The sequence below is a fragment of the Canis lupus genome, chromosome 15, assembly GCF_048164855.1.
Source record: "Canis lupus baileyi chromosome 15, mCanLup2.hap1, whole genome shotgun sequence".
Taxonomy (NCBI): Eukaryota; Metazoa; Chordata; class Mammalia; order Carnivora; family Canidae; genus Canis; species Canis lupus.
In genome coordinates, this window is record NC_132852.1 from 47483939 (window position 1) to 47492703 (window position 8765).

Consider the following 8765-nt stretch of genomic DNA (forward strand, 5'->3'; position numbering starts at 1 on the left):
AGGGCAAAGAGGAATATGGAGAAGCAGGTCTACTCTACTATGTCCAGGCTGGAGGCCTCGCTGTATTATTTTTATGTAGCAGATCTTTGGTTCAAACTCACGTCTTTCACCCTAATTCTCCCTCTGCATCTTTTGTGCTATAATGACTCTCAAAGACAAGTTTTCAAGCAAATGAACAGCATGACAATTCAGATCGTTAAGGGACTCCAACACCATCAGCCCCGGGTGTTGTTTCAGGGCTTCCAGATGCGATATGTGATACGTGAATGAGCTTCAATCCTCACAACATGCCAATAGTCCATGTAGACCAGCCCACATTGTTGCAAAATTCAAAAAACATCAAAAATCTGTCTTCTTTCAAGAAATGATGGAAGCCTAGGAAAGCTATGACTTGAAACCCTTGACACATATTCATTATGTAAATCTATTGTCACACCAAGTGTAGAAATAAAAGGAAAAAAAAGAACTCAAGTAAATCCCACATAGACCAGAATCGTAACCATGACTCCAGTGCTCCAGGCTCCCCCAGAGAGCACTCTAATTAGTGTTCTAATCCTGCTACACCCCCACAACCAAATGCTCGGTTTTCATGGTGTGGTTAGAGAGGCAGCACTTTGTAGATGGGACACCAGGAGTATGGAGCTGGTGGCAGCACATCATGAAACCCCTAGTGGTGTGTGAACAGCTATTGAACACCTCAATCCCCAGGTCCCTCCTCCCAGACATTCCCCAGAAAGTCTGGCACCTCGCTTTCCTCAAAACCTCCTGGAACAGAGTTTCCAAGTGGTCAGAGACTTGGGGTTAGTAGGACCTGAAGCTATGGACGAAATAATAAACTGAAGACTTGAATGGTGAGGAACAGCAGCACACAGCTCATTCACCTGGTCCTTCTCTCACTAATTCAGCAATCCTTGAGTAGCGACTTTGAGCCACACAGAAGGTAAGAGGCGCTCATGGAGCCTTAGGATCCACAGAAAGACCCAAACTGAAGAAGTACTAAACATAATTAAACAATAGAAAACACTAGAGGGACAACTTCCCAGTGCAAAGGAAACCTATGTGAGGGTCCCATATTGGCCTGGGGAGTTAGAGAAACCCACACTAGGAAGGGGAATCTGGACAAGACAGAGTCTGAGAGTGATAGGCTGCCCTAAAGCACCTGTGACTTCCCTGCTCTCAGCCATGGCGCCATCTGAGACAGCCACCCAGAGCCAACCTTCTCAAAGTCCCTCCAGAACTATCCAGAGCAGCCTTCCCAAACCCAGTCCTCCCATAGCCATCCAGACCCACTTTCCTAAAACTTATATTACAAAAGTATAATCCCATATATTAAAGAGGCTCATTGAACCCCAATCACAAGAATCATGACAAAAACTACATGTCGTACCATTTTGCCATGAACAAAGAGAAAATCTTAAATGCAGAAGAGAAATAAGACAACTACACGGAGAAGGATGAAGGTAAGGGCGAGTGCTAACTTCTCATGAAGACTTCTCGTTGAAGACAATGAAGAAATTTCTTTACCATTTGAAGAAAAATAACTGTAAACCTAGAATTCTTTACCCAAAAAGAATATCTTTCAAAAAATGAAAGTAAAATAAAATATTTTCCATCCATACTATAGCCAGAAGAACTTACCTCCAGCAAACAGAAGAAAAATTACACCAGATGGAAATCTGGACCAACGTAAAGGAATGCAGAGCATCAGAAATGATAAGTAGATGGGAAATTATGAAGACTTAAAAATGAATTAACCTTTATAAAAGATAGCTGAATGTTTAGAGCAATAATGACAAAACTATATTGTGGAATGTATAACATATGTAAAAGTAAAATACGTTACAATAATAGCACAAAGAACAGAAAGGAAGAAGTAGGAGCATAGTGTAAGTTGCATTTACTATATGGGAAGGGGCACGATCTTGCTCAAAGGCAGGTCAATTAAAGATTTATATCATAAACTCTAAAAAACTAAATAAACCACTAAAGTATCACAATAAAAAAAATAGCCAATAATGTAGCAACATAAATGATATGGAATTATAAAAAAGAAATGGTCAATGAATCCAAGAGAAAGTAGAGAAACAAGAAAAAGAGAACAAACAAATGGGACAGTAGAAAACAAGTAGCAAGTGGATAGAATTAGACTCAACCGTGTCCATAATCACACTCAGTATAAATGGTCCAAAACCCACTTAAAAGTTAGAGATTGTCAGATCCAATGAAAAACCACAGCCCCAGCACATAATAGCCACCAGAAAAATGACTTTATTTCTTTTAAGGTTTTATTTATTTATTTGAGAGAGAGAGTGAGAGGACAAGCAGGCAGAGCAGCGGAGGTAGAAGGAGAAGCTGAGCAGGGAGCCTGACTCGGGACTCTATCTCAGGACTCCAAGACCATGGCCCAGGCCAAAGGCAGACACCCAACCTACTGAGCCACCCAGGCGCCCCGAGAAAGTGACTTGAAATGCAAAGACACAAATAAGTTAAATGTAAAGGATGCAAAAAGATATTCCATACTAATCGAAAGCAAGTAGTCACACGTTAATGTCTGACAAGGTTGATTTCAGACCCAGACTGTTAGAGGGGAGACACAGAACTATGTCGTGAAGAAATAGATGTCCGATCATCAAGAGGACATGACAAAAGTCCTAAGTGCTTATGTACCTAACAGAGCTTCAGGATACATGAAGCAAACATGATAAAGACAAGGAGGTAGAAACAGTAGAGTCACGGATTTCAACATCCCTCTCAGTAAATTGATGGCGGATGTAGACAGCCCATCAGTTACAACACCGAGGACCTGACCTGAGGGACATTCCAGAAGAACATGATACTGGGCAGCAGCAGAACATACATTCTTTCCAAGTGCAAATGGAATATTTGTCAAGATAATCCATAGTCCGGGCCATGAAACAAATCTTAACAAATTGTGAAGGATTTTAGTCATAAAGATATGTTCTCCAATCACGAAATGAAATTAGGTTGTAAATCAATACTAGAAACATGTCTCGAAAATCTGTGAATGTTTAGTAACTAAATAAAATGTTTCCAAATAAGACATTGAACAAAGAAGAAACTTTAAGAAGAAATTAGAAAGGGTTTTGAACTGAGTGACAATGAAATGCACTGTATCAACACGTGCAGGCTGCCGCTGGAGCAGCATCTGGAGGGAAACACATATCACTTAGCACCTACCCTAGAAAAGTTTGTTTAAAACCAACAATTCCAACTTCCATCTTCCATCTTAGGAAACTGGGGGGGGGGGGTGGGAATAAAAATCAACATAGTACGAGAAGGAAAAAAAAATCATACGGATGAGAATGGAAATCCATGAAAAAAAAAAAAAGCAAAACAACAGCAAGAATCAATGAAACAGAAAGCTGGTTCCTTCAGAAAATTGATGTAATGAATAAGTCTTTGGCTAGATTGACCAGGAAAACCAAGAGAACAAAAAAGTCACGAACAGCAGGAGTGAGAAGTGGCAGCCCTTCAGGTGATATAGATATTAAGAGCATAATAAGGGACTATTGTGGACAGACGCATGCCAATAATTCTGACAACTAAGACAAAGTGGGCAAGGTCCTTGGATGACAAACTACCGAAGCTCACTCAAGAAAAGAAGACAAACAGCCTTATGTCTGTTAACAAAATTGAATTTGTAGTAAAAACCAAGGGACAGATAAAATTCCAGGCCCAGGGAGCTCCACTGGGGGAATCCACCAATATTTAAGAAATAAAATGGGGCACCTGGGTACCTCAGTCGGTGATGCAACTGCCGTCAGCTCAGGTCATGATCTCAGGGTCCTGGATTCAACCCTCATGTTGGGTTCCCTGCTCAGCGGGGAGTCCGCTTCTCCTTCTGCCTCTGCCTCTCCCCCCACTCATGCGTGCTCTCGCTCTCTCTCACTCACTCAAATAAATAAATAAAATCAAGAAAAAAAAAGAAAAAGAAATCAAACCAATTCTAGACAAACTGTGCAGAGAAGTGGACGAGGGCCTGCCCATAAGTGGCCGGAAGTCTCTGCTACCAAAACCAAAGACATTCCCCCAAAATAAAATAAAATAAAATATAATATAATATTTTCACAAGCATGGGTGTAAACATTCTCAACATAGTGTTAATAAATTGAAGCTAACAATATTTAAAAAGATAAATCACAACCAACTGAGGTTCAATGCAAGGTTGGTTTAAAATTAAACTATTGGGGACACCTGGGTAGCTCAGTGGTTGAGCATCTGCCTTCAGCTCAGGTCATGATCCCAGGGTCCCAGGATCGAGTCCTGCATCGGGGTCCCTGCAGGAAGCCTGCTTCTCCCTCTGCCTATGCCTCTGCCTCTCTCTGTGTGTGTCTTTCCTGAATAAGTAAACAAAATCTTTTTTAACTAATCAAATTAAATTAACAACTAGTATAATCCACCATATTAATAGGCAGAAAGGAAAACGCACATGTCATCTCAATGCAGAAAAAGCAGCATCCATCCCCAGCAAATTAAAAACAGAAGGGAACTTTTTCAAACTGATTAAAGTCGTGTACAAAAACACCATAGCTAACATCACATTGACAGAAGAGCAGTAGACACTTTCCCTCTGAGATCAGTGACAGGACAAGGCCTCCACTTTTCACTGTTCTGTGTGACATTCTTATGCGGTTCCAGCCACTTCAGTAAGACAGGAAAAAGAAATAAAAGGGAGCAGAGAAAGAAAAGTCTTTTCAGCAAATCTGTGCTGAAACAGCTAGAGATAGATAAATACCAAAAAAGGAACGAGAAGAAGAAAGAAAAGAAGGAAAAGGAAAGAAAGAAGAAAGAAAGAAAGAAAGAAAGAAAGAAAGAAAGAAAGAAAGAAAGAAAGAAAGAAGTTGATAAATTGCATCATATACAAACATAAAGTTAACCACGGTCCTAAATGTACAGCCTGAAACATCACACTTCCACAAGAAAATATAAGAAAATGTCTTTTTATTTATGTTGGACTAAGATTTCTCTGATGCAACATAAATATGATCCATAAACACAAAAAAATGATAAATTAATCTTCATGAAAATGTACAGCTTCTGCTCTTATAAAGAATAAAAAGACAAGCCACAGATGGAAAGACAATATTTTCAAAATACGTCTCAGCAAACCACCAAAACTGAGGAAGCAAACCAAGAAAGAAAGAAAAAGACAGGAGTTCCACCAGCCAGAGAGCAAGCAGGAGAGGGGTGAAGAATTTCCCAAGACCTTGTCTTGGGAAAGGGGCTTGTCTGTCCGCGGAGCAGGAGAGATGCGTGCGAGACCGACAGTGTTCGCCACAACAGCTGCTGTGTATTGAGTGTATGAAGAGGAGATTTTTCCACTCAAGGATGAATTTCTGATGGTGTGATGGTTAATCTGATGTGTCAGGTCGCCTGGAGTGTGGTCTCAGAGAGCCGGTCAAACACTTTTCTGGCTGTTTCTCTGAGGGTGGCTTTGGATGAGATTAACATTTAAATCAGGCGGGATCCCTGGGTGGTGCAGCGGTTTAGTGCCTGCCTTTGGCCCAGGGCGCGATCCTGGAGACCTGGGATCGAATCCCAAGTCGGGCTCCCGGTGCATGGAGCCTGCTTCTCCCTCTGCCTATGTCTCTGCCTCTCTCTCTTTCTCTCAGTGTGACTATCATAAATAAATAAAAATTAAAAAAAATTTAAATCAGGCAATTTTGAGTAAAGCAAATCACCCTCCATAATGTGGGTGGGCCTCGTCCAATCAGGTGAAGGCCTGCCTAGAACAAAGGCTGACTCCCCCGAGCAAGGGAGAAGTCTGCTCTTCCTGGGCCTCCAGCTGCCGGCCTTCCCCCCGCAGATTTTGGAGTCACCAAGTCTCCACCATCGTGTGAGCCAACTCCCTAAAGTAGATCTACTTACACACTTACCTCCAGTTGGTTCTGTTTCTCCCTGACTCACACGGCTGGCTTTCCAGACTGCGAGGGGTCTGTTGGCCACCGACACCCGGACTGTTAAGCCAGAGTCACACATGTTGATTAGGCCTCATCCTGCCTCACGAACCATAATTTCCAGAAATGAAAACTTGTGCGAGCCTGGAAATGGCAAGTGAGCCTCCTAGGTTTCCGAGCTGCACCTGGTGCTTACGTGTTAGGAAACACCCTCACTGGCCATCGGTCTGATTCTGCGGCAGAGCCGTGTCTGCACCGCGGGTGGGAGGAGGCGTGAGTTTGTGCGTGGGGAGGCATGCGAGGGGGCGCCAATCTGTCCCTTCCACGCAGGAACGCGGACAGCACCCGAGCCTGGAAACCAAGAAGTTGCAGCAGATACTCATTCTTCAGATACAAGGACGCGGAGAACAGACAAGCATCTCAAAGGGTCCAGAGTGGCTGCATTTGGGGCCTAAGAGTTTGGGGTGGGTAGGGACCGAGCAGTGATCACGGCTTCCCTTCAAAGTCCAGAGCTTTTGTCCTACAAATTATAAAGTTACAGCTTATAACCTCTTGGTGTCAGTTTATTAAAAAAAAAAAAAAAAAAATCAGTCGACCAGATATCTGAAACCGCCACATGGAAGACACTGTGCTGGGCTCAGCGGTAGACAGGCAGAAGTAAGAAGAGAATTAATGTCCTCAAAAAGCTTCAGAAGATTTAGGCATTTTCAACCAGAGCAGTCAAATATCTGAACCATGTAATAAACAGTATCAAACAACTGAAAACAATAAAAGTGATACAAAAAAATAAAAAAAGAATGTGTAACTGGATTGTCTCTGGTCTTCCCAAGACACCACAAACTTAACAAATGCATTTAGGTTTTACTAAAAACCAAAGCAAAATCACCTAAGTCCAGAAAACACTTTTCGTTTCATTTCTTTTCTTTTCTTTCTTTTCTGTTGTCTTCATCAATTTATATGAACCAAATCCATTGTGAAATGAGAGTAGCAAGTATCTCAGAGGAAATCGTTGCTTAACTGTTGGAGGTTAATGTGTGTGAAATTAATCTGGACCTGAATTTTGATGTGATATTTGTATGGAAAGGAGAGTTATTTTTTAAGGTGTTGGAGCCTAGAGCTGTACTGGGTAAACTATCATATGAATAAAATGAAAGCATATATATACCTGCTGAAAAAAAAAAAACCAATACAAAAAAACCAAAAGTGCATTGTTTGTTAGAATTTTAGGCTCATTAGGAGAAAAGATGACAATGATTCAGACTGGAACGTTTCCCTCCATTTTGCATCCATCCACACTACACTGAACACAGCTACAACCTCGTGTGACACATCTCTGCTAGAGAGGAAAATGTAGCTTGGTATCTCGATCACACAGATATTAAAACAAGTGCATTTTCCTCTCTTTAAACTGATGATGACCTATGGCTAATCCCCAAGCCTATTTCACTGGGTGACAAAAACTAAAACCCTATCAGTCATGCATGAACAGCTATTTATTTTGTTTAAAGCCGGTCAAGTATTAAAGATATGAAACACAATAATACATCTAGATCTCTTCAGTCTAGAAAAATATATCATTATTTGGATGACAGTTCTAGCATACTCGGTACTGCACAAAGGCTTTCTCTAGAATGGATAAAATTAACAAATAACCATAAGGAAATTAAGATTACCGGTGCATGGAGCCTGCTTCTCCCTCTGCCTGTGTCTCTGCCTCTCTCTCTCTCTCTCTCTCTCTCACTGTGTGCCTATCATAAATAAATAAAAATTAAAAAAAAAAAAAAAAAAAAAAAGACCAGGGAGAAACCGGCCCCTGGATCTCACAGGAAGATCTGACCTATTTTCTGGAGCGGCAACCTGAGCACTATCTTAATAATACAAATATGCATTTTATAAGGCCACTTCTTTAAACATCCTTAAGTGCACGTCATTACCACAAACACTGGGAAGTCCATTCTGCCTTAGAAAACAAAAGCAATAAAAAATAAATTTATTATTAAAAAAAAGAAAACAAAAAGAGAACAAAAGCAAGGCAGGGAGGGCAAGGGGCTCTCCTGCACGGTGCTAAGGCCAGGGGGAGCGGAAGCACACGAGGAAGGGAAGGCAAGGAACGTGCGCTCAGGCCTGCAGGGCAACCGCAGCCCAGAGGCCCAGAGGCCCAGAGGCCCAGAGGCCCAGAGGCCCAGAGGCCGGAGCCCCTCGCAGCTCCTGAGCACTGGGCCGCAGGAGGAGCAGGGCCGCCACTGCTCCAGGGAGGCTGCGGAGCCAGAGGCAGGCGGGACCCGGAGAGAGGGATTTCCATCCCCTTGCGGATGAGCCCCGAGAATGAACTCTAACGAGGTCCAAATCCCTTGCCAAGAAAGTAAGGTGGAAACTTCAGCCAACACATGAGGATCTGAGAACCCGACCTTCTGGACCACTGACACCTCTGTTCACTTCCACCAGGAACGTTCATCAAGTCGCAGTTAGAAAACACCCATTTCAGCAAGAAAACACTTGTCAGGAAGCAACCAAAGAACATTGAAATTACCCACTTAATTGGGAACTATTCCTTGACACTGACAAGATAGCTTTCGTGGAAGATATATACTTATCTCTGTAGGCACCTTAATAAGTTGTGAGTTTAAATCAGTAACATATAAAAGGAAATTTTCTAGAAATAATAAATAACCTTGGTTTTAGATGAATTGATGTGACTTCTATCTTTCCACATAGAAGTGATCGTTTAGCAGGGCTATATGTCTGTTCGGTCCTACTTGTTCACAACTAAACCGTGGCAAATGATCACAAGATATTAATTCTATTCTACCCTGGATACTGTCTGCAGATGGAGAAATGGGAAAAGAC